Genomic DNA, 10,772 nt, shown 5'->3' on the forward strand with positions numbered 1-10,772 from the left:
CCCCACCCCCGGCCTGCATTCCCTCAGCTGTAAAAAGATAAGAGTTGAGCTAAATTATTTCTGAGATCCAAGTTTAAAATTCTATGAATCTGAGATTCAATTTGACCAGCATTAATTTAAATCCACTAATGATAATGAACCCCTAGACATCCCCACAAAGATGAGAGATATCGGTGACTTCAAGTACTTTTATTTAAAAGGGAAACATTCATTAGAATATAATCCACATACAGAGAGTGCACGGAGGTGTACGGCTTGATGAATTTTTCCCAAACTGAATGTACCTGTGTCACCAGCTTCCCGATCCACAGACAGAACCTCCCGGGCTCCAGCAGACACGTGTCTCGTACTCCCTTTAAGTCTGAGCTGCTTCCTCCGTGCTCCACAAATAACAGATCTTGGCTCTATAAGTAATCTGCCTCCAAATGTGTTACTTAGGCAAACTCATAAACAGTTCGCACCTGCATTGTAATGAACAATAGGATCAAAACAAGTGATTTCAGGGAACTAGAAGCGATCCTTTATTACTCAGAGAAAGAGGTTGTCAAACACAGAAGAGGTACACAGGAGTCCAAATAAAAGGAGTAATGTCTTAAAACGTGGCAATTGTGGCAGCGGTCAACTCTATCGATTGAGTGTTCCTGCCTAGATGTGGAAATCAGTCCATTACTGAAAGGAAAATTAGAGCAATCAGACGCATTTCCCCTACACACACTCACACACTCACACACACACACACACACACACACACACACACAGTTCATTTTGGTTACCAAACCTAACCTCTCCTTCCTTTAGAGAAAAACAAATGTTTTGGGTTTCGCAAGTTCTATAAATTCACACAAACAACATTATAAACACAGAATAACATCTATAGAAATTTAGCTGTAATTCCCATGCCAGCTGGTTGAGGAGCCATTGACAGATCTGTCTTATTTTCACCGTGGAAGTGAATTGTGGGGCCTGATTCCAGGCCTGGGATGGCCCAGAGGTGCGAGAAGGGGGATGTCGGCTTTCCCTGGGATGTGTGGAGTTCTCTCCTAGGGTGAGGGGGGGATAGGAGCTTTCAGTCTGGAAGGGGCTTTAGAGAATGTGCAGTGCAAACCCTCCATTTCAGAGATGAGGAAACCAGGCCCGGAATGAAGACATGGGCTGGCTGGGTCCCATAGGGGGGGCTGGTGGGGGGTCAGGGCCCGGCCCCCCTGCATTCCTTTCTCTCCAGCACCTTGCTGCCCCTCAGCTGCCTGCCCCAGCAGCTCTGGGCTGTGGATTATCTGTGACCCCCCCCCCCACCACAGCCCCAACAGCAGGGGAGACAGAAGGAGCCAGGCCTGTGCCCACAGTGACTGTCCCCCCGGCCCGGCCCTCGGCAAAGCGTGCTGTCAGCCCGGGTGAGCTCTCGCCTTCTGCCCCTGTTGGGCAAGCTGCGGGCTGCTGAGGTAGCCCTGTCCCCAGTTCAAGCAACGCCATCGTCATCCATCCACGTAGGCCCCCCCGCCGACCGAGCGGAGGTATCCTCATCCCGGCCCCCATTCCCAGCACCTTCCTTCCTGTGGGTGCCCACCCTAATGAATTTGACACACACACATCCCTGAATGACCGTGTCCTTGTAAAATGTGTGGTTTGGCTTTGTGGGTGTCCGAGGCTTCCCAATGACATCAATGGTGTTATGCTACAGACTTCTTTCTGCTTCTTTTGTTGTGACTCACCCCTGGATTTTTGAGCCCTACCCCTGGAGCTATAGGTACACCCAATCCATTGCTCCTAACTGCTGCAATGAAGCCCTAGCTGCACAGACCACGTGAGGCTTTACTCTGCTAGCAAACAATGAATTTGGGGGGAGTCCTCCCAGCTCTCCTCCCGATGATCTCTTGCTGCCTGGTCACTCAGATACCTTGGCCCTGTCTTTTCCTGTCCTTTCCCTGTGTGACCTCTGGCAAACGGGTTAGCCATTCCATGTTTTACCGAGGATTAAAATGAGTTTTTAGGATCATTTAACAAGGATCTAAATGAGCATTTAGATCAGCATCTGGCATATAGTAAGCGCTCAATAAACGTTAGCTGTCTGTGTTACCACTCACCCTACTGCATCCCAACACAAACTCTCTGCTTTGTCCCCAGGTGCAGGTGATTTTCTATGCATATTCCCAATCTTTTTACTTGACTGGCTTAACCAACCAAACCTTCTGCCCTCCTCAATATCAAATCCTGCCTCCTCTATCAGCCCTTCTCACTTCCAGCAGCCCTCAGTGTCTAAACACATTTTGGACACATCACTGGACACATTTTGCCCATATCATTCTTTTTTGGTTCTTGCTTGTTATCTTACCTCAGTTTACTATGTAACCCAAATAAAACCTAGAGCTTCACATGGCCTATTCTCAGCTCAGGGTCATGTTCAGAAAAAACACAACCCAACAACTTTAATTACGACTATTTCAATTCTTTGCTCTACCTCTCTAGCAAATGTTAAAGGAAAGAGTGAATTATAGGTGCACAGCAGCACCACCAAAAACAAAATAAAACAAAACAAAGCCTACCTCTCTATCTCAGCCTCTCGCAACTTCTCCCAGATGGAAGGCAAAAGTTCTCCATTGGCTCTCTATTCTCATATTCCTTTTTGCTTTTCCCCAAACTGGAAACGACCACCCACATTTTCCTTCTGCTCAACCACCAAGTTGGGTCGGCTTAGATGAGTGGAAAGAGGGCAATCTCAATTCTCCCGGTCCTTCCTCCCTGTGAATGGACAGGCACAGAGACCCCTGTGAAATCTAATTCTATCAAATTATTTCTCTGGAAATCTTATGAACATAACGCTCTGTAGTAGTCTTGCGGTTTGGGTAAGATCAACTGCAGCTCCAGGCCCACAGGTGGGCCTTAACAGGCAAAACCACTCAGCATCATCTCATCCATGAGGCCAGGGTTAAGGGATGGGCCTGGGCTACTGGTCCCATGGCCTTCTCTGTCCATAGTAATTGGTTAGTCCAATCCAAGTGAACTCCAGAACTGACTTTATGTTGGGGAGACGGGAGCCTATCTTGCCCCGATTGGTGTGTTATGCACATACAAGACCTGAGGCTGCCACAGCCTTTTTTTCGCTATAAGGGAAGCCAGCGTGTGGAGGAAAGCAGAACATGGAGAATTGTAAAGATGGAGAAATCAAAATCCTGACAGAACTGTCCCTAAAACCTGCAGCATCTTGGGATTTACTGAGTTACCTTAGCCAATAAGTACTTTTTGTTGTTTAAAACAGTTTGAGCTTGGTTTGTTATTATATTGCAGCCAAAGGTATTCCAAGCTATATAGACCATCACGTTAATTAACCTCCCCTCCTTCAATTTCTTCTTTTTTTTAAAGATTTTATTTATTTATTCATGAGAGACACAGAGAGCAAGGCAGAGACACAGGCAGAGGGAGAATCAGGCTCCATGCAGGGAGCCAGACGTGGGACTCGATCCCAGGACCCTGATATCATGCCCTGGGCCAAAGGCAGACGCTCCACCACTGAGCCACCCAAGCATCCCAAAATAGGATTTTTTTTTTAAATAACCTTGCCTCATGGGATTTTTTAAAATTATGTACACCTCACAGGATGACATGAAATACCACATATAAAGTGTCTAGCATGATACCTTACATGTAATAAATAAGCACTTAGTAGATGATTTTCTTTTCCATTCCATTTGCCCCTAAAAGGATTGGCAGTTTCTGGGGTGCCTGGGTGGCTCAGCTGCCTTAGATTCAAGTCATGATCCCGGGGTCCTGGGATCGAGTCCTAGTCAGGCTTCCTGCTCAGTGGAGAATCTGCTTTTCCCTCTTCCTCTCCTTCTTGTTCATGCTTCTCTCTCAAATAAATAAATAAAATCCTTTTTAAAAAAGGATTGGCAATGAATCCCCACTAGTGCTGGTGTGGCTGGAAGAGAAAACACAGAAGAGTCACAGCTCCCACATAGATCCAGCATGGGATCCTCTTGCAAGAAGAATCACTCCTTTGCACTCACTCTTTTACTTGGGGAAATGGGTAGAAGATTCTTAAGTAAAGAACTGCTTTTTTTTTTTAAAGAAAAATTTTTGTTATGGAAAATTTCAAACATATGTAAAATAGATACTCCCCACTTACCTATGTTCTACATTCTTTTTAAAGCAAATCCAAAACATTACATCATTTTTTTCAGGAAGTATTTCAATACATCTCTAAAAGACAAAAACATATTTTTAAGCATAACTATATTGCCATTCCACACCAGAAAACTAACAATATAAGGACAAATTTTCTGCATTTCAGTGTCCAGACCTGGTCACTGTGTGCTGTCAACATGTTTTACCATCACCTAACAAGCAGACGGTAAATAAGACTGACAAGGAATTTCATTAGATGAAAATTAAAGGATTCAGCCACAAAAAATAAATTTACTACCCCTGGAATAAAGCCTTAAGAAAATCTCATTACCAAGTTTTAAAACATGGAAAAAGTAATGTGTTAAAAATTAATCTGATTTAGGGATAATGATAGTTGTTTGATAAACTGTCAATGAAAGACAATATCTCTCTCCAAACAATGTATTAGAATTCTCCCCTGAAGGTACCTACCTAATAGGATGTTTGCAAGGATTTCCTAACCTCAAGAACACTCTATCAATATGCCCAGCCCCCCTCATTACCCAACCCCCCAGGCTTGGTGGATGAAGCCGTCTTGCCCCGGGGTTACTTGTGCACTCAGTCTAGTGTAACTGAAATGTGATGGAGGGTAATGCATATTCCTCTCATTTCCCCCAGCCCTGGGCATCTGTGTTAAAAGAAACTTCATATTCTGGTTGTATTACCATTCTCCCAGATGGGTACTTATTTTAGGGGGAGAAAAAAAATCTTTGCTTTCTTGTACCTTTTTAAAATGTAAAGCTGAAGAGCTACTCATCTTTATTTCCTATCCTCGGGAAGCTTGCTTTATAAACTTGGGGGGTTTCACATTCTTTTCCATTAGAAAGGGTATTACTTTGCCTTGAAATAATTTTCTGAAAAAAATCATTTGGGATTTTTATATAGCTATGATGTACTTCTCATTTCTTAATTTCCTTCTTGAACATGTACCTGTTTTGATCTTTGATTTCCTTTAAACTTACAGTGAGGCAAATGTATTCTCTAACCACCACCTTTGATGCATCCCAAATTATACCCCTTGGAATTGCTTTGGTATTATTCATTTCAAAATGGTTTCTCAACATTTCTTGAATTTCATTTATACAGGTAAAGTCTTTAAGCAAAAGGTTATTTTGGGGCCAGTGCTCACAGAATCCTGAGCTTACTCAGCCTCCTGAGATGACTTCCTTTGGAATCAGCCCAGGAAAGAGCTCGGGCTGAGAGCTACAAAGCGCAGCAGAATGGGCAGAGAATTAAATATATATCTGAATGCATTTGCACTTTAACAAAAACTGGAGTAGAATGACTAATTTTTTTCCAAAGACCTATTAGACTGATATGTTTGTTTATTTCATAATTTAATCTTTCAATTGCAGATTTAACATCCAATTAAGTCCCCCTTTTAAAACAACACTCGCTTCAGAGAATAATTAGCATGTTAAGAAAAGAAGCTTGCTCATTATTTGGGGTCTGTATAGAGCTCAAGCAACTGCATGCAGTCAACCTCACTGAAAAGATGATTTCCAATAGCCAAGGAGATGATTGGTGAAGTAATTATGTTATTTAAGGCCCTTCTCTAGCGCTGAAAGATGAATCACATTTGCATAGGTGAAAACAAAGCCTCAAATGGGAGAAAATAAACCAAAGTTGTTTTGCAGAAACAAAGAAAAATAGTGCTTCAGTGGCTTCTCCTTTTGAAACATTTTCTTGTTCTTGCCAATCTATGCAGGCTAGAAACCAAATCCTCAGCGGGGCATCAAGTGTGACCCTGGAATGTCCCTGAGGCTCCAGGTCCCCACAGAGTAGCTACAACATCAGTATAATCCTAAGTAAAGGTGTGTTCTGTGATATAGGAACCAAGTGTTAAAGGACAATAAATAGCACACCCACACTCCCAGCAGCTCTATTCACAATAGCTAAAACACGGAAGCAACACAAGTGGCCATCAGCGGATGGATGGACAGACAAAATGTGGTATATTTTCCACATTAAATTTCCCGCATTAAAAAAGAAGGAAATTCCAACACATGCAACAACATGGATGAACCCTGAGGACATTATGCCAGGTGAAATAAGCCAGTCACAAAAACCCAAATACTCTATGATTCTTCTTAAATGTGGTACCTACAGTAGTCAAATTCATAAAGCCAGGAAGTAGAATGGCAGCTGCCAGGAACTGGGAGGAGGAGGAAATGAAGAGTTCCTGTTCAATGGGACAGAGTTTCAAAGTTCAAGATGAAAAAATTCTGAGGATGCATGGCTGTGATGGGAGCACAATGATGTGAATGTACTTAACGTCGCTGATTTGTACACTTCAAAATGGCTAAAAGGGTAAACTTTTTGTGCATATTTTACCATAATAAAAAATGCATGTTAAAAAAAGCCCCCCCAAAAAAAAAGTAGGACTTAAGCAGACAGACAACCCTTCTAAGGTATCACTGAGGGGTGCCACCCATCTGCAGGGCTCCCCACAATATCTATACTCCCACCCATTCCCTTCTAGCTATAGTGTTGACAGACATTCCCAGGGGACAGGGTAATTACTTGAGATGGGGAGGCATCAAGGGTGTGCCAGCAGTGTGGTTATCCAGAGCTCCAAATTTGAGGTTTGACGTTCTATGGCTGTAGTCTTGATAGTCACAATTATTTTATCTTTGAGTTTATGTTTTGTAAGTGAAATACAATGAGACAATGGAACATGTGTTGGGGGCTTAAAGCCGGACTGACACAAGGTCTGACTTCCTACTGCCCCCACACCTCCCTAGGACAGGTCCTTAGCACCCAGTACCCCCTCCCCTGGCCCTGCCCCATGACCACCACCGTCTCTCTGCTCTGCCCCACATTAGGGGGTGATTTGCCCACCCCTATCCAGGCACATAGCTGTACTGGAGTATTGTTTGCAGTACCCTTGAAGGGTCCCTTCTTCCTGTAGTGGTGGGCTTATGGGGCTTTCTCACCCTAGGCCTAGAAATGGAGTATTGGTCCAGCAGCTTGTGGGAGGGGGAACGAGGCAGACATCAAGCCCCTGGTGTCCTGATTGTGCCCCAGGTCTCCTTCGAGACTCTGCACTTGCTCTCCTGGGCCCATTCCATGCCTGGGAGGCTCTCTCTCTCCACTTCCAACCCTCCTGGCTTGTGTTTGTCTCCCCTGGTCAACTGAAGGCATCCTTCAGGGACAAGTCAGGAAACAGGAATTGTGTAATTTCAGTGATTCTGCATACAAGTTAAGTGCTCTTCTGTTTACATTTAAAATAGATATTGTACAATGTAAAGATGAAAGGTAAAATTCATGCTAATAATTTTAATTTGTCTTTATTTAAAATGACATTAAAGAACAAATAAAACAACATGAAATATCAACTGCTGGAGGAAAATACTTTATATTCCAGTACCTTCACAGCACTTTTTTCCTGCTTTTTGAATGAAGGGAGTTGAATTTTTATTTTGCAGGGAACCTCACAAACTGTGTAGTGGGTTGTTTGGGGTTTAGCATTATCTCTAGAAGACCTGTTAGTATACCAATCTATTATTTTAAGAGAGAGTCAGCAAATTTTTTCTGTAAAGGTCCAGAAATGGTATCTTAATATTTTAGGCTTTGCAGTCCATTCAGTCTTCACGACAACTGTTCAATCTCCCATTGAAGATGGGAGCACAAAAGCACTCCTAGGCAATATAGTTATATTTCAACAAAATTTCATTTACCGATAAATGTGGCTCATGGGCCACAGTTTGCCAATTCCTGTCTTAAGGGGCCCATTCATGCCTTCCCTCAATCTTATTTATCAAATCAGTGAGGTGCTATCTTAGAAAGTAGGCATATCAGAACCCTGATAGGAAACATGAAGATAGGTTCTCACTCAAAAGTTCTGCTTAACCAAGAATTGTCTGGAAAATCCTGAAAAGGGTGAGCAGATTGTAGAGCCTCCATAATTCAAACAATGTGGTATTGGCATATAAATAGACAGAAAGATTGTATGGGAATAAGACCAATCACAAGTGGAAATTTAATTCAGGATAAAGGTGGCATCTTATATCAAGAAGAAAAAGATAGACTTTTTAATAAGTAATGTTGGGTTAAATGAAAAGTCATGTGGAAAAAGATAAAATTAGATCTCTTCTTCATTCAAACACAAGGAGATAAATTTCAAATAGGTCAGAAATTTAAACGTAAATAAAACCATTCATATATTAGAATAAAATATGGATGAAATCTCCTGTAACATAGGAGTGGGGAAAACTCTCTTAGCTATGACTCAAAATTCGGGTGCAATAAGGAAAAGGGTGATAAATCTGACTAACAATTCAAAATAAAATCCTTTTGTATTTCACAAAAGCATCATAGCAAAATAGAAAAGGAAGAAGAAAAGAAATATAAGATGAAAAAACTGTAATGAATTCAAAATATATAAAATTGATTAAGTAAAAACTCTGTAGTTCTACATTTGAATGGAAAGTATCAATATGAACTCAAAAAAATGTTTTATCTTTAAAAAAGACCAATTTATTTTGAAAAGACCAAGAAATGAAAACCAATCATCTACCAATGAACATCCCTAGTGCCCAGATTGTGGTCTTTAGATGCCATTTCCGCTAAAAAGAACCAGAAGAAAAATTTGATTTTTGTTGGAGAAAAAGCTGACTCTGGTTCTAAAGTAGGAAATCTACAAGGTGAGCCTGGAACTTCTTGTTTTACAGAGAGCAAGGAACACATCAAAGACCACTGGATCCAGATGAAAAAAATTAGGAGCCAACTTGAAGAAGCTCCTAGGAGCCAAAGGTAGAACATTATGATCATCCATAAGAGTAATAAATGCAATGAATTTGAAACATCTCAAATACATTTAATCCATAATAATAATTTGCAAAGAAACTCACTGGGCACATTTAAAATGCTAAGGGAATCGACAATTGTATTTTTTATTTTTTTTAAAGAGTTTATTTATTTTATTCATGAGAGACACAGAGACAAAGGCAGAGACACAGGCAGAGGGAGAAGCAAGCTCCCTACAGGGAGCATGATGCAGGACTCGATCCCGGGACCCCAGGATCACAACATGAGCCAAAGGCAGATGCTCAACCACTGAGTCACCCACTTGTCCCAACAAACAATTTTAAATCAAACATTTATCTTGCCCTTTCTATATGAACTATACCTTAGGGTAACCAGTTGATGAGGAGTTAAAAGTAGACTTGTTAATAAATGGAGAAAGAATGACAGAATTAGGACACCACCATTTTGCAACCCCTAATGATCTAATGGATCCAGGCGATAATCATCAATGACTGCTGGCGAAGGGAAACAAGCTGACATCACGTGCCTTTTCACGGAGTACCCTGAATCTGAATCCAAGTGAGGGCCTAGTCGACATTTAAAAACCAATTCAAGGAAAATAGAATGGACAAAGGAACATTTGAAATAACACAAAAATGGAGTCAGCAAAAGCCAGACTGTGGAAAACTATGGGACAATGACCCTTTTTTTTTGACACATAAATCTCAGGAAAAGAGAGAAGGAGGGAATGAAAGAGGGAGAGATTTATTTAAGAGATAAGTCAACCATTATAATGTGTTACGCTCATTTCAAAAATGGTTCAAACAAACTGTAAAAAATAAGACAATTAGGGAAATTTGAACATAGATGGATATTTATCATATTAAATCATTATTATTTTAGTTTAGCTGTAATGATGGTATTTTGGTTACATCACAATTTTTTTCTTTTAGAGATACCATAACAATACTTATGAAGGAAATAATATGATATCTTGGATTTGCTTCAAAATTAGCATGAGAGGGGGTCCCCAGAGGGCTCAGTGGTTTAGTGCCTGCCTTCGGCCCAGGGCATGATACTGGGGTCCCGGGATCGACCCACATCGGGCTCCCTGCATGGAGCCTGCTTCTCCCTCTGCCTCTCTCTCTATCTCTCATGAATAAATAAATAAAATCTTTAAAAAAAAAAAGATAAAATTAGCATGAGAATAGAGGAAACAGGGGAATATGTGAATATAGAGAATATAGGTCCTGAGTGATCATTCCTGATCATCCTTGAATGGCTATATAACAGTTCATCACTCTCTACTTTTGTATACGTTTGGGTTTTTATTACACAATAAATAAAATTATTTAAGTTTTGCTTCCTTGTGTGAGGAATTCTGGTTAGTTCAAGTGTAGCAGAAGCATTCCAGAAAGCATTTAATGGATACTTACTGTATACATAATGTGGTGACACCACCTAGCCGGAAACTGCAAAAGTCCAGGTGAAAAACAACGTAGAATTACGATGGTAGCAGTGGAAATACAGAAAAGAAAAGGACAGAAAGTTGCTTCTTTATTAGGAAAAATGTTAGGCACTGTGAAATCTATGCAGACTCCAACAAAGGAACATTCATACATGTTTTATTTAATGTCCTTGGAAGGACCGATGAACAAGCCAATTGTCTAAAAAGATAATAGATTTCTCTATTTGAATGGAAGTTTAAGTTCTTTGAATTTCATTAGAATTAAATACCTTGAGAATTTACATCTTTTTATTCATTTATGTTCAGAAACCAAACATTCTATTACAATTTACAAGGTCTGCACTGTTATCTATAAAATAAATGGATAACAAGATTCCTTGTAGAATAATTAACAATG

The 10,772-nt window shown here is 40.9% G+C and overlaps 1 long non-coding RNA gene across 2 annotated transcripts; it reads right to left on the reverse strand.

Annotated features, from left to right (window-relative positions):
• Positions 1-204: 204 nt before the first annotated feature.
• LOC140602237 (uncharacterized) lies at positions 205-10,494 on the reverse strand. 2 transcript variants are annotated; one of them, XR_012005212.1, is made up of 3 exons: positions 10,344-10,494; positions 4,121-4,194; positions 205-461 (listed from the first exon to the last, which is right to left on the reverse strand). It is a non-coding gene; the product is annotated as an uncharacterized lncRNA (long non-coding RNA). The 2 variants fall into 2 exon arrangements; XR_012005213.1 differs by lacking the exon at positions 205-461 and adding an exon at positions 1,486-2,736.
• Positions 10,495-10,772: the final 278 nt, after the last annotated feature.

Source organism: Canis lupus, chromosome 13, assembly GCF_048164855.1.
Source record: "Canis lupus baileyi chromosome 13, mCanLup2.hap1, whole genome shotgun sequence".
Taxonomy (NCBI): Eukaryota; Metazoa; Chordata; class Mammalia; order Carnivora; family Canidae; genus Canis; species Canis lupus.